The sequence below is a fragment of the Macaca mulatta genome, chromosome 14 (genome assembly GCF_049350105.2).
Source record: "Macaca mulatta isolate MMU2019108-1 chromosome 14, T2T-MMU8v2.0, whole genome shotgun sequence".
NCBI lineage: Eukaryota > Metazoa > Chordata > Mammalia > Primates > Cercopithecidae > Macaca > Macaca mulatta.
The window spans coordinates 77,866,693-77,893,297 of record NC_133419.1 but is presented as its reverse complement, the minus strand read 5'-3'; the positions used below and the strand labels follow the sequence as shown (position 1 = coordinate 77,893,297).

The window sequence follows — 26,605 nt, the reverse complement described above, 5'->3', positions numbered from 1 at the left end:
TTTTTTTTTTTTTTTTTTTTTTTGTATTTTAGCAGAGACAGGGTTTCACCATGTTGCCCAGGCTGGTCTTGAACTCCCGAGCTCAGGCAATCTGCCCACCTTGGCCTCCCAAAGTGCTAGGATTACAGGCTTGGGCCACCGTGCCCGGCCAGATCTTAACGTTTAAATACCATTCTTCATTGAAAAGAATCAGAGCTCTTTGGCGTAATGGCTCATTTGAGGGCTGGGTCAAAGAAAGTGTAAGAAGAGCTTAGAATATCTTAGACCAAAAAGCAAGGAAGAGCTCAAAGAACGATGAGGACGTGTCAAAAGGATCCTGAATGGTACAACCATTTTGGGAAACAGTTTGGCAATTTATTATAAAGTGAAATACAGCAAGTCATTGAATAATGTTATTTTGTTACAATGTTGATGAGAAAAAAACCAAACAACTTCTTGGCCTGGGTCACCAGTGTAGTTTGGACTCTGTTTTCTCTGTGTACTCTGGTTTCCTCCCACATCCCAAAGATGTGCACATTTTTTGTCTTTTTTGTTTTGTTTTGTTTTTTCCTTTTTGTGGAGAATGGGGTCTCGTTATATTACCCAGGCAGGTGTCGAACTCCTGGGCTCAAGCAATCCTCCCGCCTCTGCCTCCCTGAGAGCTGGGATTACAGGCGTGAGCCACCGCGCCTGGCCAGATGTGCACATTAAGTTAACTGGCATATTTCAATTGTCCTGGTCTGAGTGAGTGTTGGTGTGCATGTGAGTGCACCCTGGAATAGTGTAGCATTCTATACATGGTTGGTTCCTGCCTTGCACCTTGAGCTGCTGGGATAGGCTCTAGCCACTCTCAACCCTGAACTGGAAAAATTGGGTAAATAATGATCTTGTTTATTTTGAGACACTTATCTTACTTATTTATTCCACTCACTCTGTTTATTCCACTCACTCTGTTTCCTGGCCTGGAGTGCAGTGGCATGATCACAGCTCACTTCAACCTCGACCTCCTCAGCTTAAGTGATCTTCTGCCTTGGTCTCCCAAATTGCTGGGATTACAGGCATGAATCACTGTGCCCAGGCTTTTGTTTTTTGTTTTGTTTTTGAAACAAGGTCTCACTCTGTCGCCCAGACTGAAGTGCAAAGACGTGTGGTCATGGCTTACTGTAGCCTTGACCTCCCGGGCTTAAGTGATCCTCCCACCTTAGCCTCCTGGGTAGCTGGGACTACAGGTGTGTGCTGCCATGCCTGGCTAATGTTTTGTATTTGGGTTTTATTTTTCTGTAGAGATGGGGTTTTGTCATGTTACCTTGGCTGGTCTCAAACTCCTAGGCTCAAGCGATCTGCCCACTTTGGCCTCCCAAAGTGCTGGGATTACAGGCGTGAGCCAAGGCACCTGGTCTGGCCTCTTTTTATTAATCTTTCTTAAATGTATGTATAAGTCACATTGATGTCAATGTTTGATATTAGAGGTGTTTTGTTCTTTAGAAGTTTGGTGATGTCTTGTGACCAGAAATATGCCACAGGAACTTAACTCTTGTTTATATCAATTCACAATCCTATATCAGTTCACAGTAGTTCAAACTTCTCCGTTATAATTTCTTTGTCTTCCTCCCATCCCCGTCCCCTCTCCCACCTCCCACACAAAGAAAACATAATACACGTCTGGCTCTGCGATCACACAACGTCGGAGAGTTTTCAACTTCAGCCCTTGACAACGAGTTTATAGATGCGGTGGTGCTTCGTTAACCTGAAGAGGATCCTCAGCCACGGAAGTTAGCCGTCTTTCTCCATCCTGGCTACACCATTAGCCCTCCCAGAAATAGTCCCAAAATTGTCTGGTAGAAATGCTGCACGGAAACTGCCGGCCAAGGACAGCGGACCGAGAAGAGTGACGCGACGCGATGACGTCACGCAGCAGCCGGGTGATTCCCCAGCCTCTGGCGTCACGCGCCGATGACGCAATCCCAGGCGTTCGCCCTTCTGCAGGCCAGGGTTTGGCCTCGCTCCTACGGGTCGGTCAGGCGCTCCCCGCCCCCTCCCACCTGCGGGAGGCGGGGCGGGCACGGCTCCGCCGGAGCCACCGCCGCGCCGGGGAGGGGGAAAGGCCGGGGGGGAGGGAAGGGGGAAAGGGCGGGGGTAAGGGGGAAGAAGGAGGAGGAGGGGAGCCAGTGAACTAGGCGGTCAGGCCCGCCGAGCGGCGTACAATAGCGCAGTTGTAGGCGGGGGAGGCGGCCCTGCCGCGGCTGCAGCCGGAGCCGAAGGTGGCGGCTGCACAGTAGACGCCCCCTCACGGCTTCCCCCACACGCTCCCGCCCCCTCGTTCGCCTATTGCGCCTCCCTCGCAGGCTCCGCCGTCCTCCTCCATAGACGCTTTCCCCCTCGGACTCTTATTCCCTTTTTCACGGAGCCCCGCGCTCTCGTGAGCCCCCTCGAAGAACCTGGTCTCCGCATCCAGTTCCCATCTCCTGCCTCAGAGGCCATCCGAGCTCTTCGCACCTCGCCCCTCAGCCCCCCACCGTTGCCCCCGCCCCGCGTCGCCTCGCTCCCTGCCGCCCCCCCATCATCCCTTCCCTCGCAGTTCCCCTGTCCTGAGGGGATCCCCGGCACTGGCGGCGCGGCGGCGGCAGGAGGGAGAAAGTGAAGCGGTAGCTCGCACACACTCGCGCCCTCACTCCCGGCTCGGCGGCACCCACCATCGGGAGGAGGAGGAGGAGCCGAGAGGAGCTGAGCGAGCGCGGAAGGTGAGAGCGGGCCTCCCGCCCGGTACCCCTCGCGTCCCGGGCTGCCAGGGTTGGGGCGCGGGGGTGCGGACGGGTGGAGTAGGGGTCTGGGCCCATTTATCTCGCGTGGCGGGGCCGGGCGCTTGGGCCGGCGGAGGCTCCAGGTAAGGTGAGGCGGGCGTCGCCCAGCGAGGCCCGCTCCCGTCGGGCCAACAAAGGCCCCCCGTGCGCTCACCGGCGGGGTCGCGGGTCTCAGACGCCGGGCGATCGAGAGACCCGGGAGAGGGAAGGGGCGGGGCGGGGCCAGGCCAGGCTGGGGCCGGGAGCCCCCACGGGTACCGGTCCGGGACCGAGTCCCTTCCGAACTTTGCAGTCCTGCAGAGCTCACCCTGTCCCACTACGAGGAGGCACAGCAAAGCGGCGCCCCAGTTCCTTCTGCATGGAATAAATGACCCCTTCTAGGCTTGGACAGTCACCTTTAGGGTTTTACTCCCTGAAAAATAAGGGCTGGTAGGACTTGACTTACGCAGCCCCTCCCCCACCGCGGAATATTCTGTAACTTGGGAAGTGAAAAACAACCGGGAAAGGAGATTTATAGTTATTTTATGTTCATTAATCCATTTGAAAAGACATGATTGTTGTAGTCTTCGCTATCCTATTTCAACAATACACATTACTGGGAATGTTTTGGAAGAATACTTGAGAAGTAGTGGGTTGTGAGCAACGTCCTTGGTTTTTAAACCCCTTGGATAATTGTTCTACTCTTAACAAAAACTGAACAGTGAAGGGAAGGGTTAGTTCTGTGGTTACTAATAAAAATTCAATTCGTTAGTCTTGACTTTAAGAATTGTTCTTGAGAAAAATCTTTAATTTTGCCTCCTACATTTGTGGGTTCTCTTTCAACTCTGTCAGGAGAAAGTAGGAATTATCAGTACAGATACCTCATCTCTTACCTTGTGGCTTCATCTACTTCTTGTGTGACCTTGAGCAGGTCACTTCCAGCCTTAAAAGCTCCAGAAGTTTGGTTTTATGCCCCAAAACGGGCAGGTAGCAAGCACCAACTCAGCTTTCAAGAGTCCACTGAAGAATTCCCACACTGTGAAATCTTTGCTGGCCTCCATCCTGTCCCTCCTCTCAGACAGAACTGACTTTTTCCCATTGGCCCGGTGAGATTTCTACCACAGCACTTACAACATTTTGGTTCCTATTTGGAAAATTCTAAATCACGTGCGTAGAACCCCCCCCCCCCCAACTAGCAACTATGCCTTTCAAAAAGGGTTTTGGGAACATTGACGCTGAAAACTTCCCATACTTTCCCTGAAGTTTATCCATACGCTTAACTACATGAACTCATGTGTCTGCCTTGGTGAATTTGCTAATTCAGTCAATTCATTTATCCAACATTACTGGAGTTTGGAGAGCTACTATGTTTCAGGCCTCTTGCTAAGGCTATGGGGATTCAGTCTATTAAGATATTCCCTGTCTTCAAAGAGCTCAAAGTCTAATGGGTGAGGTAGACAAGTAAACAATGAAGGTCTGCCCTAATCTCTGGGGGACTCCAGTTGTACAGGTAGTAGTGTGCAATAATTGAGGCTGCTGGACCTGTTTTACAAGTCTTCTCTTGGCCAAAGTGAGTCCTGCAGGGAAGGTGACCTGCCTCATCCATAAGAGGGCATTTGGTAAAAAGCTTGTTCAGTTCAATTCAATATACATTTACTAAGCGCATGTTTTGAGTCCCTGTGCTAGGTTTGAAGGAAGCAGTGCCTCAAAGGAAGGTACTGTGCATCCAGAAAGATTTCCGTGAAACAAAACCTTACCACATCAATGCCCCCTACCCCTGACTCTTCATATTCTGAAGATAAATTTCAGACTAACATGGAATAAGAAACTCTCAGGCATCAGACCACTGCCTGCCTTTGCAGCCTCACTTTCTGTGGCTCCCCTGCCACTCTCATCTTCGCTTTTGCATGTTCTGTTTTCTTCCTGGATGCTTCCCTTCCACCCTTTACCTGCCTGTGGAGGTGTCCTTGTTGGGCCTTTGCGATGCAGTCCCTTAGTCTTTCCTTTTCCTGCGTAGAATGAGTTGCTCTTCCATCCTCTGGCTCATACACATACCACTCTTATGGTCTTCTATAGCACTCTATTGTAATTACTTGAGCTTGTGCCTTTTTTCGGTAGCCTGTGAATTTCTTTAATAAGCCCTTTAAATGATTCTGATGCTTGCTAAAGTTTGAGAACCACAGGGTTAAAAGATCTGCTCTTGATAAAAACAAGCACCCTGCCAGCTCCCGCTGTCCCCTGTTTTTCTTCCATAGCACTCACTGCTTGACATCATCCCATCCCATCCCATCCCATCCCACCCCACTCTTGCCAATAGAATGAAAGCTTCCTGAGACTGGGAAGTTTTGTCAGTTTGGTCATTGCTTTAATCCTAGTGCCTAGAATAGTGACTGCATATAGCAGGCACTCAAGTATTTGTTGAATGACTAATATAAGATGATTTAATCCTATGTATTGCTAGCTGCTACATTGGGGTTTTACTAAAGAACAGTTCTCAGAATGAATAGGAATCATGGTCCAATATGCGAATCCAAGGGGATCCTCACATTTTTGGGGGATTCATTTTAGGTTGAGCTTTTCCCTTCTACATCTATGTGTCTCCAGCCAAAGCCTGCAAGAATTTTTAGCCCAGTCTTTTGTTTGTTTTAACCACCACCTGAAAACTGCTGTTGCAATATCCCAAGCCAGGATTGTTTCCTGGGAATTTGCAACTTGGTTTTGCAAGTCTAAATGAGCACTCTTAACTTTTGAGTCTTTTAACTTAAAACTGTCTCTTCCTGGTCTCCTGTGGTTTTTGTCTTTCTCTAGTGCTCTATAGGGTCTGTTTGACTCCACACAAAGGTTTCCCTTCCTTGTGAAGCTCTTAAAATGCTTTGTTTCTTTCACTTTCTTATTAGCCCTAAGATACCATGCCCAGTTTTCTCCTTTCCTAGCTTCCTTCTGCGAGAGTGACTTCATTTATTCATCCATTTACTATAAAATTATGAGTCCTCCTCTACCATGTGCCAGACCCTGTGCTGGGCAGGATGTTCAGCTATATACAAGAGTGCAGCCCAAGTCTTTAAGGAGCTAGAGATAGTATGACATGATAAGTGCTGAAATGAAGAGATGAAATACAGGGGTGAAAAAAGGTGGTATATGATCATAAAGGTGGGAGAAAGCTGCCTTTCTATTTGATTCCCTCAATTTAGGAATGATTTGTTAAACAAGCATCATTTCGACAGGCAGACTTTTAAAAAATTTTAAGAGGTCATGGGCTTTGTTGGGGAAAACTAAAACAAAAATCAAGGTAGAATCAGCAGTTGCCAATTTGAGACATTAATTAATTCTGTTGTTGCTGGTTTTAATGATTTTTGTGATCCCTCTCCATGTTATTTTTCAAAATGATAACCAGAAAGTGGGAGAAAAATATTTCTTTTTGGCATAGTAAAGAGACAAGTTTAAGGTTATCAAAAGAATACATCTCACTACAGTTTATTGTATATTTTTGAAAAGCTATAAACGTAATATGCATCTAAAAACAGAGGCTTTTGACTTTATGATGAAGAAATGATAAATGTTTGAAGTGATGAATATGCTAATTATCCTGATTTGATTATTACACATATACATATCAAAATATCACTCTATCCTATAAATACATACAATTATTACATACCAACTAAAAACAAAAGGAAAAATGCATTGATTCAAAATTAATAGTCAGTATATTCAAACTTGAAGATAAAAAATTTAAAAACATTCTCCCACACCAGTATTTCCTCCTTCTGGGTCTTTTTGTATGCCAATTATTAAAAAAAAAAAAAAACATATCTTCACAGATGGTGTTTTAATTTCTAAGGGGTAATGTAATTTGTAGTGGGGGAAAATGAAACCCTGGAAAAGTTAGGAGACCTTCTTTAGTGTATGTTACTGCATGACCTTGTAGAAGTAATTTTTATCTCTGTGTTTTGTCCCAACTATAAAATGGGGATAGTAATGGTTGCTATGACTAGTTTACAGGATCATGAAGCAATTAAAATAATGACTATAAAGGAATCTTTGAAAAGTATAATTTGCTTGTTAGTTGTTAGGTGGTGGTAAGCTTACTAAAAATGACTTACATTATTGAATACCTGTTCTGTACCAGGCCCTACATGAGATGTTTAACATGTTCTTTTTAACCCTCAGAATAACCTTATGAGATGATTGTTGGTATCTCTGTATCATAGGTGAGGAAGCCTGAGAGTCATACTAGTAAAGGGAGCTTATTTGAGGTTTTGCTGCAAGTAAGTGGCAGACCGACAGTTCTAGTCCATGTCCATCTGACTCCAGCAGCTATGTGCTATTTTCAGTACACAGGCTGATTTTAATTTTTCTGCACAGAGGATATAGGAATGTTTTGCAAATAAATATATTGCAGTGAGAGTTAAAGTTTCCATTTAGTATGGGTTTTTTTGTGTATTAGAAGGCTTGGTGAAGACAGATTTACATTCATTACATTTATCATTAATACAGGAAAAATAATAACATCTTTCCTGGATGTTATTTTGTTCAATCTTCATAACAGCCCTATGAGATAGGTATTCCCATTTTACGAGTTAGGAGGCTGAGGATCATATTAATAGAAGTCTTGGCTTGCTCAGAGGCACATCATTAACAAATGCCTGAATATTCATTTTAAACCACATTTTAAAATTCTAAGTGTAGTACTTTACTTTGCCGCTATAACATATAGCCTTTTAAACTCTATCAAACTAAATTTTGGGGCACTAGACATGTCCTTTTAAATTGGTTCCTAATCTCTTTAGCTTCTTCTCCCTAAGAAAACCCTGACTGAAGTCCACAGTTTGAATTAGAAAGGATAATTGCTGATAAAACCCTATGTCAGATGGTCATGATGTTGCAGACTTAGAAGATAATACTTCTTTACTGAAGCCGCCAGATCAGGCTTTATCCAGTATTTGGAATCACTTGTGCCTGAATATTTCCCTGTGCCATCATAAATTTATTAACTTAATGTACTACATTTTTCTACCTTTGTTGTGAGCCTTTTCTTTCATGAATATCTTCTTCTTCTCTCCCATTCTTTTAGTTTTTGAGATGGGGAAAGTCATGTATGTGCTAGGCTTCTCCGGACTATCCCTTCTTGAGGAATAGTGTAGTAGTAAGTCTAGAAAGAACCAGAGGTTCATTCATCCCTCATGAGTTTGTGTGGTATTGATTGACTGTAGAATTCATCTAATTCTTAGTTATAAAAAGTCAATTATGTCTTGGCTTTTGTTCCTGGAGTCAGGGTTAGGTAATTTGCATGCAGGATTGGGAAATCCATTCTTGTTTATGGACTGCTTTCTTTTATTACTTTTCTACTTCCAGCCTTCTCCAATATCTCTTTACCTTTCAGACTGTAAGTACTAACTGAGGCTGGCAAGAGCATTTTCTCCTTTATAGAATCTGCCTTTTGAATCTTTGGGGATGGCAGATGACAATGACAGTGTATGCATGGCTTCCACCCTCATCTGCCTGCCTGTATCTTTAAGGTCCAGCTTTCCTTATTTCCTCCTTTATTCCCACAAAGCTAAGATTGATGTCTTCCTCACTGGAACCCTCGTTCTCATAGTACTTTGTGTATTACTGCACTTTCCAAGGGAGGGTATAAGGAAGAGCACAAAATTTAAAGTTAGACAAAGAGCTACTTGGACATTTATTTAAATCTCTATTTGTTCATTTGGAAGAAATAATACCTAACTTACAGAGTTCTTGTGAAGATTAAATTAATAATATATGTAAAAGTGAATTGTAAGATACTGAGCTATATAGATGTTAGGTAGAGTAGTTGTAATTTTATGACTATGATGGTGTATAGCAGTGGTTTTAATTTTGGCTGTGCACTTGAATTACTTGTGAAGATGTAAAAGAGTTGCCTTGGCATCTCTATTTTGAAAGGTTTATAGGTGATTCTTATATGCAAAGTTGAGAAGCACTGTCTTATATTACAATATTTTGCATAAATGTCTTACGTAAGTATTATATGAAAAGTAGTATTTTTCTTGCCATTTTAAGTTCCTTCATTTGCTAAATAAATACTATGCATCAGGCATTGTCACAGGTTCTGAATAAACAGATGAATCATAGCCTCTACCCTTGAGTTTATAGTTTCCGGGAGAAATAGACATGTGCATAGACAATTACACTACATTGAGACAAAAAATGACAAAAATATGGAGATAAATGCAAGTGCCATGTGAACACAGAGGAAGGGCATCTGCTGCACTTGAAATGGAGGTGGACTGGCAAGCATTCTTAAAGGAGGTGACATCTAAGATGGGTTCTGAAAAATGAGCAGGGGTTAACGAAGCACAGTCAGGGAGGGTTGAGAAGAAAGGGAGATGATGGACCCTCTCGAAAGAGAGAGCAATATGTGAGCAGAAGATTTGAGAGCATGTTTGGGGAGCCCTGTGTAGTTTAGTATGCTTAGAAGATAGGGTGTAAGGTGGGGAGGGGTGAGAGCAGAGAGGAGGCAGGGCCCAGATGATGAAGGGCCTTTTGTATAATGTACAAAATACTTTTACTGATATTATCTGACTTTATTCTTTGGACAATTCTCTGGGTTAGCTAGGACAGGTGTTGTTTCATATTCATTTGATAGAAAACACAAAGAGGTTAATTGACTTTCTGAGGCTACACAGCACAGCTAAGATCTGAAGCCAGGTTCTTTTGATTGTTCAGTACATCATACTTTTTCTTTTTCTTTTTTTTTTTTTGAGACAGAGTCTCGCTCTGTGACCCAGGCTGGAGTGCAGTGGCCGGATCTCAGCTCACTGCAAGCTCCGCCTCCCGGGTTCACACCATTCTCCTGCCTCAGCCTCCCGAGTAGCTGGGACTACAGGCACCCGCCACCTCGCCCGGCTAGTTTTTTGTATTTTTTTAGTAGAGACGGGGTTTCACTTTGTTAGCCAGGATGGTCTCGATCTCCTGACCTCGTGATCCGCCCGTCTCGGCCTCCCCCAAGTGCTGGGATTACAGGCTTGAGCCACCGCGCCCTGCCCGTCATGCTTTTTCTATTACACTATAGCCATCTTAGACCTTTGTGGTGGTGTAGAGATCAGGTAAACTCTGTGGATACAGCAATTGTATGTCATCACAAATGACAGCAATTTGTAAGCTGTAACATGCTAGACTGATGTGGGCTAACTCATTTTACAGATGAGGAAATTTAGGAGCAGAGATACCAAGCTGTCATTTGAAGACTTTTTTTTCTTTGAGACAGAGTCTTGCTCTGTTGCCCAGGCTGCAGTGCAGTGGTACGATCTCGGCTCACTGCATGCTCCACCTCTCGGGTTCACACCATTCTCCTGCCTCAGCCTCCCGAGTAGCTGGGACTACAGGTGCCCACCACCACGCCCGGCTAATTTTTTGTATTTTTAGTAGAGACAGGGTTCACTAACTTAGTTTCACTGTGTTAGCCAGGATGGTCTCGATCACCTGACCTCGTGATCCACCCATCTTGGCCTCCCAAAGTGCTGGGATTACAGGTGTGAGCCACCGCGCCTGGCCTTGAAGACATTTTTAAAAATTATTACTGTGTAACCACAGCAAGTCACTTAACCATCCTGAGACTCAGTTTTCCTTAGCTGTCATATAGATGTGTTGAGTTTGATGCCAACTTCTTAGCTCAAATATTTTGACAGTGATTCTTAACCTTCTCACCTACTCCTTGCCCTCACTTTTTCTCTGTAATACAAAAGGACATAGTCCATCAGTAACAGTATTTCACTATGGAAATAGTTCCCAGTGGGCTAGAAGAACAAAATTTAAATTTCCAGTTTGGGGGATGGGTGAAGAGGGACTTGGTATAGTTGGAGGGGCTCTTGGTTCTTCAGTTACCTGTTGGAGAATTACTGTTAATATTTTATTTATTTATTTTTTTGAGACAGAGTCTTGCTCTGTCGTCCAGGTTGGAGTACAGTAGCTCCATCACAGCTTACTGCAGCCCTGCCCTACCAGGAGCAAGCAATCCTCTCACTTTAGTCTCCAAGTAGCTGGGACCACAGGGGCATGCTACCAAGCCCAGCTAATTTTTGTATTTTTTGTAGAGACAGGGTTTTGCCATGTTGCCCAGGCTGGGCTCAAGTGAACTGCCCACCTCAGCCTCTCAAGATGCTGGGATTACAATACTTGGGCCTTTGCCCGGCCCAAGAATTACTATTTTATAACGTTCCCTCCCACTTACTTTCTCATATGGAATTATCTGACCAGTCCAGAGTCTGAGATTTTTTTGGTATCCAGGATAGATTTTGCTTAATTTAATAAATTATGTATGTAATTTGTAAAGTAACTTAAAAAAATAAAGAACCAGGTGAGCAAAATTAGAAAACCCATCGTGGTAGACTTTTGAAAAGTCTAAGTTTCCTGGACTTTCTAGAGATTATATATAAGATTGTATATATAATTTTTGTGCTTTACTGTTTTCAAAACCCTTTATATAGAGTCTCATTTAACTTAATTCTGTTCTTAAGGCATATTTTTATAAATGAACAGAAGTTAAGTGGCATGATTATATAGCTGGGAAGTTGCAAACCGGAATCTTTAATTCGTATTTTCTGTCTCTACATCTGGTCACCTGCTCCTTATCATTCGGGTGCTGCCCTGACCAGTGGCACTTTTTAAAAAATTCTAGGTTCCTAGGAGAATGGTAAAATATATTTATAGTTTCCTCTGACTCTTTCAAAGAATCATTTTTTTCCTATCCATTGCTACTTGCTGGACAATTGACTTAGTTGACTGTGTGATAAAGGTTCCAGGACAGTTAGGAATGGCTGCTGAGTATATTGTTCTTCACTCACACACACACACACGCGCACGCACACACACTTTCACATATGTGCCAATCCAATGCAACTGAACCTGACTTACAGTGGTTCAACTTAACAATTTTTCGACTTTATGATGGTGTCAAAGCAGTATACATTCAGTAGAAACCATACTTGGAATACCCATCCAATCACTTTCAGTGCAGTATTTAATAAATTACAGGAGATATTCAGCATTTTATTATAAAATAGGCTCTGTGTTAGATGATTTTGCATAACTGTAGGCTAATGTAAGTGTTCTGAGTTTGTTTAAGGTTGGGTAGGCTAAGCTATGATGTTTGGTATGTTAGGTATATTAAATGCATTTGTGACTTAAAGTATTTCAGCGTAAGTTGGGTTTATCAGGTCGTAACCTAATTGTAAGTCAAGGAGCATCTGTAAAACTCTATAGTGCTTCTATTTATTCCTTAATTAGACTACACATATTTATTGATTTCTTCCTGTGTGCCAAGCTTTTGCACTTAGTACTAAGGATACAATCATAAATAATACAGGCATGGTCCTTGTCCTTGCTCTTACAAATATTATATTCCAGAGGGTAATACAGAGAAAAGTAAGTAGATATACAAGTGCACAGTTGCAGGTTTTGCTAAGTCCTACAAAAGACTAATGTAGAGAGTTTTGGAGTGATAAGGGAAAGACTTCATTGAGGAAATGATGCTTTTCAACTGAGATGTGCATGATAAATAGATTTTAGTCATGCAGAACATTGAGGGGAAAAAGCATGTCAGGCAGAGGGAACATTTTAAATGCACAAAGACCCTGAAGGTAGGTAAAAGTTTAGAGATGTGCTGCTCAGTATGGTGGCTACTTAGCCAGTGTGGCTGTTGAGCACATGGCTGATTCACATAGAGATGCACTGTAAGTGTAAAATACATACCAGAGTTTGAAGACAATACTGAAAAAATAATGTAAAATAACTCATTAACTTTTTATATTGGTTATATGTTGAATTGTTAATATTTTGAATATATTGGGTTAAAATGTATTTAAAAATTAATTTCACCTTTTTACAAACTTTAAAATATGGCTACTAGAAAATTTAAGATTACATATGTGGTTTGTTTTTAAGGCTAACATTATCTTTCAATTGGATAATGCTGGTTTAGCTCAACATAGAGGAACTAAAAAAAAGGCCATTATGGCTGTTGTATAGGAAGCAAGAGTAAATGGTCTGAGATGAAGTTGGAGTGGTATGAAGAGACCTTTCAGAATGCTACCCTGTGTAATATCCTAGTTAATCCGAAGGGACTGAGGGGATTATCAAGTCTGATTTTATATATTGAAACAGTTAGTAATTGCCAAAGTCTCTCTTCTCTCTAGAGTGCTAGAATGAGGACATGAGCAAGCACTTTCAGCATAGTTTCTTGGGATTAGAATGCTCTATTTCATTGTCAGCTAAAACAAGTGAATGAATATTGATGAAGAATAAATTGATTAATACAAGTTTCCAAGTGGTCTTGAGACTGCCTCTGGGTATCTGTCGTAAGTGGACCCTCTCAAAGTCTGAATTTTTCATAAAAATTTTCCTGTAGGCTGACTCTTCTTGAAACTGTTTCATTTTATACTGTATTTCTTTAATTTTATGTATGTTAAAAAATTTTTTAAATAAAACATTGGCAGGGGAGTATGTGCAGTGAACACCTATATGCCTGTTATTTAGACTGTGTGGTATTTTGCAGTTTGCTTTATTGCATGTCTATATATCTCTTGATCCATTCATTAACCTATCTTATTTTGAAGTGTTTCAAAATAAGTTGCAGGTATCAGTACACCCTTAAACACTTTAGCATCCATATCATTATTTGCTTACATGGAACTATACTCTTACTTGATACTCTGTGGCGTTATTTGATGAATATCTGTGTCTACCCTACTAGACCCTACACTCCAGATAATCATTTCTCTTTAAGGCTTGGCACCTTTAAGAGAATGAGTTTTAACATACTACCCGTTTTCTTAAAAGCCCCGCCCCCCGCATCTTTTTTTTTTTCTCACTGTTGTATCCCCAGTGCCTAACCTATAATAGGCACTCAACAAATATTTTTTGATTGAAAAAATGAGTGAAAGTGGAGCCAGAATTCCAACTGTGGTCCACATGACTTTTTTTTTTTTTTTTTTTTGAGGCACATGACTTATTTTTTTCGGGGGGGACGGAGTGTCGCTCTGTTTCCCAGGCTGGAGTGCAGTAGCGCAATCTCGGCCCACTGCAAGCTCCGCCTCCCGGGTTCACGCCATTCTCCTGCCTCAGCCTCCCGAGTAGCTGGGACTACAGCCGTCCGCCACCGCCCTCGGCTAATTTTGTGTGTGTGTGTTTTTAGTAGAGACGGGGTTTCACTGTGTTAGCCAGGATGGTCTGGATCTCCTGACCTTGTGATCCACCTGCCTCGGCCTCCCAAAGTGCTGGGATTACATGCGTGAGCCACCGTGCCTAGCGATGGGACGTGGAAAATTCTTTGTTTTTGTTGAGACGAAATCTTCTGTCGCCCAGGCTGGAGTGCAGTGGTGCGATCTCTGCTCACTGCAAGCTCCGCCTCCCGGGTTCACGCCATTGGCCTGCTTCAGCCTCCTGAGTAACTGTGTCTACTGGCGCCGGCTGCCAGGCCTGGCAGGACGTGGAAAATTCTTAAAGTCGATCAGCAGCTACTTTGCTACTCTGGATCTTTCTTCGTTTCCTTTAAGCTGAGGAATTACATGTTACTGAAAAATGGCATTGAACTGAGACCCTTGAAGGCCTATTTGCCTTCTAGTGGGTCAACTCTTTTTAGTATTATCCAAGGCAGTGTTTCAAAATTGGCTGTTTTCTTTTAGATTAGTATGGGTTTCTTTAAAGGGCCACACAAGCTTAACATGAATAATGTTACTAACTTTGTTCCATTAAAAATAACAGGGCTGGCCGGTCACGGTGGCTCACTCCTGTAATCCCAGCACTTTGGGAGGCCGAGGCGGGCGGATCATGAGGTCAGGAGATCCAGACCACCCTGGCTAACACAGTGAAACCCTATCTCTACTAAAAATACAAAAAATTAACCGGGCGTGGTGGCGGGCGCCTGTAGTCCCAGCTACTTGGGAGGCTGAGGCGGGAGAATGGGGTGAACCTGGGAGGCGGAACTTGCAGTGAGCCGAGATCACGCCACTGCACTCCAGCCTGGGCGACAGAGCGAGACTACGTCTCAAAAAAAAAAAAAAAAAAGGCTTTGTTTCACAAACTTTTGTAATACTATTAATCAATTTAAAATTTAGTTATGATGCCATCCTGACAACCCTTTTTTGTTTCCTTTTTTGGTATATGTAGACATACATAAACATACATGTAGTCGTAATCATAATGTAGACCTAAGTTTGTTGTTTGCCCTTTTTTCTTGACTTATACACATTTCTCCATGTTACTCTTTAGTCTTCATTGTAAAATTTAAGATGATATTCCATAATTTACCTAAAACTATTGTATCAGTCAATGTTCTACTGGAGAAACAGAACCAGTAGAATAATTCTTTCTTTGGGAAACTTTAGTTTTGCTCTTAAAGCCTTTCAACTGATTAGATGAAGCCCACCGAGATTATGGAGGATAATGATCTTTACTTAACGTCAACTGCTTGTAGATGTTAACTACGTCTACAAAATACCTTCCTGGCAACACCTACATTAATGTTTAATTGAATAACTGGGGACTATCGCCTAGCCAAGTTGACACATAAAACTATCAGGTGTAGGTTTTTAGGTTTTTCTTTTCCTACTATAAATTATACTGTAATTTTACCCATAACACTACATATAGCTTTCTTCTTTCAAATATTATTTTTTTAGAATAAATTTCTATAGGTGGGATTACTGGATCAAGGGGTAGAAGACCTAATGGACTCTTGACAGGATTTGACATTTGCAAACTGAAAATACCACTACAGCCTTTCTTTTGATGATTTCTTCAGGAATTGGCCCATTCAACTGATTCATTTACTTTTTCCACAAGCCTAGTTTTCTGCCTGTTTTCCATCTCTGGAAATAATTGCATACTTTTCTTCGGTATTGTCTTCAGTTTTCTTCTTCTTCTGCCACTTTTTTTCTGCCGTTTACCTCTCTCTGCCCCCACCCTCCAGACTTTGCCTCATATATCACAGATAAAATAGAAGCTTCATATTCCTACTTAGGATTTACTTGGATTTGTACCCATTCCTTCCTTTGCCCCTTCTTTTACAATGAAAGAAGTAATTCTGTTCTCTTTCCTCATCTCTTCTTCGCTTGCTCCTCCACATGTTTCTAGATTGTTTCCCATGGTCCCATCTTAGACTCCTCACTTTACAGCATCCTTAAATTTTGCCTTCTGAGTTATCCTAAGCAGCCTTCAAATATTCTACTTAAAGGAAAATAATTTTCCTTTTCTTCACCAAAAAAAAAAAAGTGCTCATGAGATCCCATGTCAGCTTCTAGATAAACCCTATCTCTACTTTCCTTCAAAGCTAGTCTTCTTTAAATAGCTATTTACAACTATTTACCTTACCTCCTATTTATTCTGCAGCCTACTCCCCTCCTGTCTCCACAACCCCATCATAACTGCTCTTGCTAAGGCCATTAATGATGCTCATGGTGCCAAACTTACTTTTTTTTTTTTTTTTTTTTTGAGACGGAGTCTCGCTCTGTCACCCAGGCTGGAGTGCAGTGGCCGGATCTCAGCTCACTGCAAGCTCCGCCTCCCGGGTTCCCGCCATTCTCCTGCCTCAGCCTCCCGAGTAGCTGGGACTACAGGCACCTGCCACCTCGCCCGGCTAAGTTTTTGTATTTTTAGTAGAGACGGGGTTTCACCGTGTTAGCCAGGATGGTCTCGATCTCCTGACCTCGTGATCCACCTGTCTCGGCCTCCCAAAGTGCTGGGATTACAGGCTTGAGCCACCGCGCCCGGCCCTTTTTTTTTTTTTTTAAAGCAAGCAAACAAACAAAAAACTTCTTAGCCACAGATGTACCTAATAATCCTGTACCTCAATGGCTGGCTGACTGGCTGACTCCCTCGCTTCCTCCCTCCTTCCCTCCCTTCCTCCTTTCCTTCTTTTTTTTCTTTCTTTCTTTCTTTTTCTCTCTCCCTTTTTCCTTTTCATCTTTTTTTTTTTTTTTTTTTTGCCTATTCTACAGAGTTTGTGAAAGTCTGTCTTGCCTCAGGGCCTTCACACCTGTTCTTTACCCTTGGTTTGCTGTTCACAATTCTGGCTTCTCCTTCTCGTTCAATAAACAAATATTCATTATCTACTGTAAACCAGGACCTTTCTAATCTAAAGAAGAGCCCCTCTGTTTTCCTCTTACAGCACTTTGTTATTTTCTGTAATGGCATTTATAATGATTTGTGATTCTATATTTATTTGACTGTTGGTTATGTCTAGACTTTTAGCTCCATGGAGTCAAAAGTCGTGTCTTTTGGTCACCATTGTACCTCATCACTTAGTACAGTGCTTGGAACACAGTGAGGCTTGTAAATATTTGCAGAATGAATAAGCTCATGTTATCAGTCCAATGGATTATCAAGCCTTGTTAGTTTTATCTCTGAAGTTTTTTTTCCAGTTTATTTTTATTTCTTTATCCTTTCTGCTCTGATTTAGACTTTAATCATCTCTTCCCTTGACTTTTAGTAACCTCTTAACTAGTGTCCTGGCAACCAGTCTTTCTGCCCTCTTATTTATTCATTATTCTGCCTGGAGTAATATTTCTGATCCTGTCACTGTTCTGCCCAAAAGCCATCAGTGTGTCTCCATTGTTTATAGGATAATATGTAAATTAGTTATTCAGGGAACTTAACAATTTGACCTCACCTACCTCTTCAGCGTCTCTTCTGACCCTACTCACTCTCTCTAAATAGGTGGTTTCAGTTTCATTCCATTTCATATCATATTACCCTATTCCCTCAGCCTGGAATTCTGTTTTCCTCTATGCTTTTAAAACTCTTTATTCCTCAAGATACGACTTGGATGCCAGTTCTTCCATGTAGGCTTCCCCAGTTTTCATCCTCCCATTCATGATTTTAAGTTCCTGGAGGGTAGTACTTTGTTTTCTTCTTTGCTGTATCTTCAGTATCTTGATAAGTGCCTGGCAGGTAGTAGGCTCTTAATAAATATTTGTTGAATGATTGAATACAATAGTTTACTGTTGCACTCCCTTGACATATATTCATCAGACTTTCTTGAATTTTCATAGTACACTCTCCCCATCCTTTGTGCTATAATTAGTATTGAAGTTCATTTGTTATCTATAGGGACTTATAAAATTAGCCCCCACTCAAACATCCCTCCCTGCTCACCAGCAAGGTCTGTACAGTCACCCCTCTTTGTCAGTAAGTGCTTTTCTAATGGTAGGATTATTAACATTGAACAATATAATACAAATGGATTCTAAAATGAACATTGAAAAATTTTAGGAAGTTGAAATAAGGCAATATTGGATAATGGCCTGAATCACACACAAATCACTGACAAAGGAGGATTAGGTAAAGTTAGACCGATTTAAAATTGAAGGGAAAATTAACGTGGGTAATGAGATAACAGGACATTCAGAGGACAATGATTTGAGTAACAAAGGATTAAAAGAGACCCTTGGGAAAAATTGATGAAGCTCTTGAATATTTTTATAAAATTGATCCTCTTATCAATATGTTTTGAAAGCCAAATGTGAAGTGATGGATGTTCATTGTTCTAAGAATTAGCTTTGTGGGCAATGTAGCAAGTTTTATTAGGAATTATAAAAAATTTAAAATGTTTGTCTTGATAAATTAAAGGCCCCATCAACATTTAAAAAAAATTTACTAAGAAATTTTGGTCCCTTGTCAGTTAACTTTAAGTGGTATTTTTGGATAGTAGTTACCCTCACGTAACAAGAATGCCCTCTGTATATGCTCATTCCTCCATTAGATTTAGTTCCCTGAGGTTGGGATTGTGTTTTTTAAATTATATTCCTATGATGGCTGCATCAGAGTCTGGTACCTCAGAGATGCCTCATAAATGCATAGAGATAAGAAGTGAATAATAATTGCAGGGACTTGGTAAAGGTCCTTGAAAGGTCTTGTCTGATACAGAGCTTATACAGCAGGTGTATGGTAGCATTTGACTGTCATGCTTTGTTAAGACCAAAAGGAAAACCTCTCTTACTCTTCCTTTTGCCAGCTCCTGCCTAGTGTGTATTTTAATATTCAGAATCTGTTCTCTGCCTCAATAGCTGTTATTCTCATTGTAATTCTTCCTGGAGATTGAGATGGAAATGAGAAAGGCTTTGGGCTGCTAACTGGGCGTCCACATTCATGAGAACTTAGAAATGAAGAGGGACCAAATGCCATGCCTGACCTAGACAGCTTCAGGTCAGCCAATCATTGCTTTCCTGCCTCTCCCTTTGTTCTCTGTGCCTCTAGCCTCCTATCTGCTGGAGGTTTGTGCTACAGCTGTTTATACCAATTAATGTAATGCTAATGCGATCCTTAATGAAGCCATGGAAGCACATGGTCACAGCCAGTGGATAAGAACTGCAGAGCCGTAGCCTTCAAAGCACCTTTTTACTAACAATTGGACCAGGCACCTGAATATCTTTTCACGTTGTTTTTGAAACCATGGAAACAGAAGTTGAACACGACCTTAGTTTTGGAAGTCTAACAGCTCACTTTATAGAATAAGGAAAAACAACGACAGAGGTGATGAACTTCACGCCAAATTAATAATTCCATACCTCATATTTCAACAAGGCTGTAACATGTAAATATAATTTTCTTTTCTCTGTGTATTGTGTAGCTGTTAAAAACCTCTGCTACTGACCTAACTTTGAATCCTGTGGCCCTGCCATTTTCTGACTGTGATCTGGCTGGAGTAGTTTTAGTTAACCTCTGCAGTTTTGGTTTCCTTATACTCAAAATGGTACTAATAATAGTACCTGCTTCGGCCGGGTGCGGTAGCTCATGCCTGTAATCCCAGCACTTTGGGAGGCCGAGGCGGGCAGATCATGAGGTCAGGAGATCAAGACCATCCTGGCTAACATGGTGAAACCCTGTCTCTACTAAAAATACAAAAAAGTAGCTGGGCGTGGTGGCGGGCGCCTGTACTCCCAGCTACTCGAGAGGCTGAGGCAGGAGAATGGCATGAACCCTGGAGGTAGAGCTTGCAGTGAGCCGAGATTATGCCACTGCACCCCAGTTTGGGCAACAGTGTGAGACTCTGTCTCAAAAGGAAAAAAAAAAAAATAATAATAGTACCTGCTTCATATGTTTGTTATTAGGATTACATGAGGTAGTAGTTGTAAAGCATTTAGCAAATTTTGGCACATAAGAAGGCCTTAACAAATGTCAGCTATCATTATCATTACAGGGTAGAGAAGCTAAAATGATTTTAAATGACGTGCTTTAATTTATAGCCCTGCCCTCAAAACCTTTGTTCCTAATTTTCAATTAGGATATAAGCCTTGTGAAAACAAAGACCTTCTCTGCTTGCTTCTCTGTCGTCCTCAGCACCTAGAACAATTTTTAGCACATAGTAGATGCCTAATAAATATTTGGCGAATTAATGAATTCTAGGGACATTTTCTCTGAATAACATCTAGGTTTAGTTACTTCAGCTACTTGAATCTTTTTTTTTCTTTACTGTTGTTTATATGAATTTGCACTTAAAAAATAGTTTTTATGTTGTGTCTTTGATCTTTTCAGGTATCCTTGTTTCCTTCTACATTGTAAGTCTCCAAGAGTGGGAGACTGTGATCTCTCCTATGGGAATCTCCCTATAGCTTCTAGTATGGTATTTCTTTTTTTAAATACAGTTATTAGTGCTTAGTAATTACTGACAACTGACTGTAAAATTCACTTGTATTCAACATTAATTTTTTGAGCAAAAACTAGTAGTGCAGTGGTGTCATTTCCAACTCTTAAGAAGTTGTGAATTTGTAGGTGCAGGTGCAGTCTTTGGTGGCAAGAGACACCTTATTACTATTGTAAACGTTGATCTTTGCACTTGAAATAGCCCTCTCCTTCCTCCCTGTCCCTTTCTACCAGATGACACACCACTCATTCTTCAGGGCTCAGTCTCCTGTCAAGTCTTTCTTCCTTTATGTAAGTCTTTCTTCCTCTTTATGTAAATCTCTTCATGGAAGAAGTAGATAACTTTTGCAAATGGGGTGATTTTTTTTTTTTTTTTTTTTTTTTGAGACAGACTAGCTCTGTCGCCCAGGCTGGAGTGCAGTGGCCAGATCTCAGCTCGCTGCAAGCTCTGCCTCCCGAGTTTACACCATTCTCCTGCCTCAGCCTCCCGAGTAGCTGGGACTATAGATGCCCGCCACCTCGCCCAGCTAGTTTTATGTATTTTTTAGTAGAGACGGGGTTTCACCGTGTTAGCAAGGATGGTCTCGATCTCCTGACCTCGTGATCCGCCCGTCTCAGCCTCCCAAAGTGCTGAGATTACAGACTTGAGCCACCGCGCCCGGCCCAAATGGGGTGATTTTGAGGGACGACATTCCACACTGATAGAAGAGCTGATGCAAAGACATGGTAGGAAAGGGCCAGGTGTTACGGGAATATGATAGTAGATATTATATGTTATCTTATTTGTCATGGCTCTTATTAATAGGGGCAAACAAGAGAGTCCATTCTAGCAAGTTTAAGCAAAACAGATTTATTAAAGAATATCAGAGAGATTTAGGAATCTTTGGGAGAATTGAAGAAATGGACGCAGGCTGGGCTTCCAGGAACAAACTCCCCAAACTACATTAAATAACTGAGTCCTCAAGGATGTTGCTCTTTGCCAGAATCAGGAACCTGTTGCTACAGTTGCTAGATAGAGAGCTATGCTGCTGCTGCTGCAGTTTGTTCCAACAAAAGGGATGTTCTGTGCCAGTCTCTCCCATCATCCAATTTAGTTCCAATCAGTATCTAGTCTGAGAGCATCTGATTGGCAGAACCTAAATCACATTTAGAAGGAAATCTGAGAAGTAATGTTTTTTTGTTTTCGACCTCTGTAGTGCCTGCTAAGCTAGAAAGGAGTTGGAATACGTGTTGAGCAAAGCGGTGTACACATTGCGCCCTAGAGAATAGTCAGGTGGCTGTACCCTCTTCTAGTACCAAATTGTGTATCATTTGGAATTCTGTAAACAGAAATTCTGACTCAAATTTGGCTGAAATCATGTTGAAGTGTTTTTTTTTTTTTTTTTTTTTTTTTGAGACGGAGTCTCGCTGTGTCGCCCAGGCTGGAGTGCAGTGGCGCAATCTCGGCTCACTGCAAGCTCTGCCTCCCGGGTTCACGCCATTCTCCTGCCTCAGCCTCCCGAGTAGCTGGGACTACAGGCACCCGCCCCTGCGCCCGGCTAATTTTTTCTATCTTTAGTAGAGACGCCGGGCGTGGTGGCTCACGCCTGTAATCCCAGCACTTTGGGAGGCCGAGGTGGGCGGATCACAAGGTCAGGAGATCGAGACCATGTTGAAGTTTTTACCATACTTGTGTTACCTTTATCCACAAGCTGGCTTCCATCATGGTAGTAAATTGACTGACAAGACCAGCTGGGGAGATAAGCTTTTTTATTCACCAGTGGATGAGAGAGAAAGGGAGAGAGATTGACTGACTTTATTTCACAAAATGGGCACAAATTTCTTCTCCTCAGTCAAATTGAATCAATATAGATCACCTGCCCATCCCTGAACTACAAGAGTTTCTAGGGACATGCCAGGTGCTGATTGAGTAAACCTAAATCTGATTCAAGAACTAATCACTGGCAAGGAGAATGGAATTACCATGTTTGGTTTGGATGTACAATCAGGACCTACTCTTGGAGCTAGGAATGGGGTCAGCTTTCTTTGAGGACAGTGGTTCTCAAAGTGTTGTGTTCTGGGAACTTGCTAAAAATGCAAATTCTGGAGCCACATCTCAGACTTACGAATCAAAAACTCTGGGTGTGGGACCCAGGAATCTATGTTTTAACAGGCCCTCCAGATGATTTTGGTTTCTTGCTAAAATTTGAGAACTGCCTTAGAAACTGTTTGATGAGGGATGAACACCTGATAGAAAAAAGGTCTGGGCTCTGTTAGGAAAGGAGAAGAAGGGAATGGATGCTGGGTAGGCAGCCAACAGCATCCATTTCAAAACTGGAAAGATGGATAGGGACCAGTTCATGAGGAATCTTGAATGTCTAGCTCACAAGGTGGTGGTTGTTGTGAGATATAAAACTGGATAATGTGTGTCTGAGGGACCTGTACAACGAAGGAGATAGGTTATAATACGGATAGAGTATATTGAACTTGGAGCCAGAGTTTGGATTCTCATCCTGGTCTTTTTTACCTCATTGAGTTTCAGACTCCCCTTCTGTAAAATAGGGAATATAACCACTGGGGTGTTAAGACAATTAAATGAACAAATATATGTGGAAGTACCTAGTTCATAATGTAGCATATTAATAGGTAAAGATCTAGAGAATATGAATGATGATACTTGGCTAAAGTAGTATGAATTTTATTTACTTATTTATTTATTTGTTTAGTTTTTCGAGACAAGGTCTTGCTCTGTCACATAGGCTGGAGTACAGTAGCCTGATTATAGCTCACTGCAGCTTCAACCTCCTACCTCAGCCTGCCAAGTAGCTGGGACTACAGGCACCGGCCACCATACCCAGTTAATTTTTTTGTATTTTTTTGAAGAGATGGGGTTTCGCCATATTGCCAAGGCTGGTCTTGAACTCCTGAGTTCAAGCAGTCCTCCTGCTTCAGCCTCCCAAAGTGCTGAGATTACAGGTGTGAGCCACTGCACCCAGCCTGGTGTTGGAACTTTGATCATATTCAGATCAGCTCTGGTTTAACTGCATGAACATGGGTTCTGCCTCTGCAGTCTTACCCTGGGGCATTATATGAATTATTTACTTCGACTGTTAAACAGGGATAGTGCAGTTCCTTTTGCTCTTGTAACTAATATGTATTCAGCTTGCTGTGACCATACATATTTTATGTTCTTCCCTGGCACTATAATTCATTCCTTTTTATTTTCTTCTGTGAGGTAATTAAAATTTGTAATACCATGCCCTTTTCCCTCTTGTTTTTTGTTTTGTTTTGTTTTTTTAAAAAATATATCTCACATTTTCTAAATATAGAATACTTACAAGTTCATGTTAAGTTTGAGTGGGAAAAGTGTTTAGAATCGGTTTGGACTCGCTCCCTTGCTTTATATATGAAGAAACTAGGGCAGACAGGGAAATAATTTTTCCAAAAAAAATTTTTTTTTGAGACTGAGTTTTGCTCTTTTCGCCCAGGCTGGAATGCAATAGTGCAATCTCAGCTCACTGAAACCTCCGCCTCCTGGGTTCAAGCGATTCTCCTGCCTCAGCCTCCCAAGTAGCTGGGACTATAGGCGTGCACCATACACCTGGCTAATTTTTGTATTTTTAGTAGAGATGGGGTTTTACCATATTGGCCAGGCTAATCTCGAACTCTTGACCTCAGGCGATCTGCTTGCCTCGGCCTCCCAAAGTGCTGGGATTATAGGCATGAGCCACCACACCTGGCCTCCAAAATCTTATATATCCCATTTCTTCCTTCTTGGCATGGAAGAATTTACATCCAGGGCTTTCATTTTTTTGTTCTGTAATATTAGTCAAAAGTCATTTGTAGATTGTTTAGATCTGGTGGGATTTAGTTAAAGTCATAAGCCTGATTTGCTGTAAGTGAGGCAGAGCTGATGTGCCAACCTAGGAAGAGAGAAAGCTAGTGAATAGAAGTGTTAGGGATCCACTAAGAAGTGTTCTATCTTAGATCCTACCATGGACATACTCTTTACTCCTACTTGGTATGTTATTAGATATGCCAACACTGTTATTAGGTGGCTTATGGCTTTTTCTTTGTTTTTATCTAGGGTGTTTGAGGAAGGTAAATATGCATTTGAATGGGTAATTTCTAGTCTTTGGTGCTGAGCATTTTCCACCTTTGTCTATACTGTAAATAACCAGTCTTTTTTTTTTTTTTTCTTTTAGAAAGTTACTGCTTGAGTGGCAAGGAAACTAGAGAAACTGCTTCTCATAGACTAGTTGGGTTACTGGCTGAAGGGGACCCTAGGAGATGTCTAATTCAACATCCTTATTTTATGGATGAGAAACTGAAGCCAAGAGAAGAAAAGCAGCGCATTCAATATTATATAATGTAAGTTAGTTACAGAGTCAAGACCACATCTCAGCACTTCTGACTCCCTATTAAGTATATTTTCACTACACCTCTCTGCAAGGCAAGTATAAGAGGAATTGTGGGGTAGTGTAAAGAGTGCAGATTTGAGGGCCTGAAATCTGAGTACAAACTGTGGCTCTGCCACTTACTGACCTGTTTCTCAGAAAGTAATATCACTTCCTTAGGCACCAGTTTCCTATCTGTAAAATGAAATTATGTTGATACTCTGCCTCACAGGGTTATCATTAGAATGAAATACGAATTGCAGGGGAAAAAATGAAATGAAGACTTCAAAGTGGACGTGGCCAATTTACTTATGAATTTTAGCTCCATCACTTATTAACTGTGTGATTTTGGGCAAGTCACTTAATTTCGGTGAACCTAGTCTTTTCTTTATAAAATTGAGACAATAATAGCTCTCTTACGGGGTTGTTTTGAGGATGCTAATATATATAAATATAGGGGAAAAGAAATATTTTTCCCATTGCTATGTTCATGGCTGAGGCTCCTGTAACAAAAGACATTAACGAGAGAAAAGCATACAAATATATTTAATACAAGTTTTACATGACATGGGAGTCTTCTTAAGGAAATGAAGACGCAAAGAAACAGGCAAACTTGTGTATTTTTAGGTTTAGGTTTGATGGAAGAAGTGGGTAGTCATGGAGAAATATGATTGGACAAAGATGGTATGATGTAATGGTAATAAATAGGATCAGGGTTGGAGGGAGCTTAGCAAGGCCGGTTTGTTCAGATTTTTCTGTATGTCCCTGTGTTTTCAGAGAAAAATGAGCCTTTCCTCTGGAAATAAGGAGGGTACCTCTTGAATGAGGATCTGATGACCTGCTTCAGGGGAGAAGGGTGAGGAGAAGCTGGGAGTGAGAATACTTTCCTGTGTCTGCTGTTTTCTCATATGCTAAGATATAAAGCATTCAAAGTAGTGGCTGGAACATAATAGGTAGTCAATAAATATTTGAGATATTCTCAGAAGACTTAGTTCTATCTTCTCAGAACTGTTTCCCTAAAGTCTTAAAATAAATATATCAGAACTTCTTGTTCTGTGGTTTTAAAGTGTTTTGTGGAGTTTGATTCCAGAGGCTATAGGTGGTGTAAGGTATGAGCTTTGCTGTTAGTCAGATTTCCATTCTAAACTCCTGTGGCACATAGGCAAGCTCTTTTGCCCAGAGAAGGGCCTCTAGAGATGGCAGGTTTTGTGGTAAATGGATTGAAAAAGAGGAGGAGGAAACTTGGTAACTGGGAAACTTGGGTCACTTCTGCAGGCAGTTGCAGCCCACTGTATAGCAGTATGTCAGGACCTTAGTGGTGAAACCATTTTTCGTTGTGATCTCAGTCTCTGATATTCTCGGTGTCTCAAAAGCTGGAACCAAGTCTAAGTCCTCTGCTGCTTCAACACCTGACCCACAGTAGATATGCCAATATAGTTTTTTGAAGGAATATCTATGTAGAGTGGAGAACTTCTGTGGCCCATGGAGTTCCATAAATCCCTGATGGCTCCTAATTCTTCATCCCAGCTTCACCTTGCAGAGATATTTGTATTTAACAAGGCTTTTCTAGTCTTTAATCATAAGGATTTGCAGGATTTCAGGTCTTGGGTTTTTTAGGCCTTGCTCTGCTGCCTACTTCCCTTTGCAAATATGGGCAGGCCAGACAGCTATTTCCTTCATCCCTAGTCACTGTGTGGGACCTGCCAGGTTCTTTCAGGTTTTTAATGCTGGGGTGGGGCTTGTGGTTTTAATGCATGAGAGTTGGGGAACATGAAACCCACATGATCAGGCAAACATCATTCTCTCAGTGGGTCCAGGGTTATGAGAAAACATAATGCTGGGATGTTCTTT

General features: G+C 41.7%; 1 protein-coding gene across 28 annotated transcripts in view; it reads left to right on the top strand.

Annotated features, from left to right (window-relative positions):
- The first annotated feature begins 1,934 nt into the window (after nt 1-1,934).
- Nucleotides 1,935-26,605, top strand: part of PAK1 (p21 (RAC1) activated kinase 1) — a 149,189-nt gene continuing 124,518 nt past the window's right edge. For 11 of the 28 annotated variants that reach the window (XM_077963985.1, XM_077964000.1, XM_077963968.1 and 8 more), the window contains exons 1-2: nt 2,060-2,720; nt 24,563-24,728. The gene's annotated coding sequence lies outside the window, so the exon portion shown is untranslated. Of the gene's footprint in view, nt 1,992-2,059; nt 2,864-24,562; nt 24,811-26,605 lie in introns of those variants that run through there. The other 17 variants (XM_077963992.1, XM_077963988.1, XM_077964001.1 and 14 more) reach the window with 5 other exon arrangements.